A 1,133-nucleotide genomic window follows, 5' to 3' on the forward strand; every position below is an offset into this window, starting at 1 on the left:
TGAACATAGTTGAGCACATGTCCTTGTGGCATGATTGAGCATCCTTTGGATATATACCCAAAAGTGATATTACTGGGTCTTGAGGAAGCTTGTTTCCTAATTTTCTGAGAAATTGCCACACTGACATCCAGAGGGGTTGTACTAGCTTGCATTCCCACCAGCAATGCAGAAGTGTTCCCTTTTCCCCACAACCTCTCCAGCATAAGTTGTCATTAGTGTTTTTGATCTTGGCCATTCGTGCTTTAGTTTCTTATCTGGTTGCTGTGATAGCATACCCTGACAAAGGCAACTCAGAGGAGAAGGGGCTTATCATGGCTCACAGTAAGGTTACAGTCCATTGAGGCGGGGGAAGCCAACAGAGCAGGATCTTGAAGCAGCTTGTCACATCCACAGTCAAGAAGCAGACAAGTTAGTGCCTTTAATTGGGAGGTAGAGGCAAGCAGATCTCTGAATTTGAAGGCAACCTAGACTATGTAGCCAGTTCCTTCTTTGTGTAGGCTGACTGTATTCCAGCCAGAGTTACATAATGAGACCCTGTCTCAAACAAACAGAGGAAACGGACTACAATGAATCATGCTGCTGCCCAGCTCACTTTCTCCATTTTATATCGCCAGAACCACAAGACCAGGGATTGGTTCTGTCCACAATAAAGATGGGTGTTCCCATGGCAAATATTTTTTTAAGTTTTTTTTTTCCTAATAATTAGTACCCAAAACATTTTCAGCTGGGAGTTGGTCTTTGACAGATTGTGAGGTAGTTCCTCTTGCTTGTTATGTACTTCACAGCTGTAGTGAATTGTGGTGTGATTCTGACTGGCTGTGGCTCAGTGCTCCCCACACGTGGCTTGCGACTGTCGTATTGGAAAATGCTAATGGTGGTGGTTAGCAGCAGATCTCAGAGTCACAACTTAACTTCTCTCTGCTCTGGTTATCTGTCTAAAATGCTCCTTGACTCTTTTGGCTAGTGTGAAGAATAAATGGAATTGTCCAAGTAAAGCCTCAGCATGGTGTCTAACGCTCTGGGAGCTGGCCCGTGTGCCAGGCACACTGTTCTATAATGTACATGGTTAATACCTAGGCAGTTAGAGTGTTGGAGCTGAGATGACATGCCATCACGAACATCTGAGTTTGGAT

General features: G+C 44.5%; 1 protein-coding gene across 2 annotated transcripts in view; it reads left to right on the plus strand.

Annotated features, from left to right (window-relative positions):
* The window catches only part of Dnaaf5 (dynein axonemal assembly factor 5), a 41,334-nt gene that overhangs the window by 31,194 nt on the left and 9,007 nt on the right, over nucleotides 1-1,133 (plus strand). The window lies entirely within an intron of this gene.

The sequence above is a fragment of the Microtus ochrogaster genome, unplaced genomic scaffold (genome assembly GCF_000317375.1).
Source record: "Microtus ochrogaster isolate Prairie Vole_2 unplaced genomic scaffold, MicOch1.0 UNK16, whole genome shotgun sequence".
NCBI lineage: Eukaryota > Metazoa > Chordata > Mammalia > Rodentia > Cricetidae > Microtus > Microtus ochrogaster.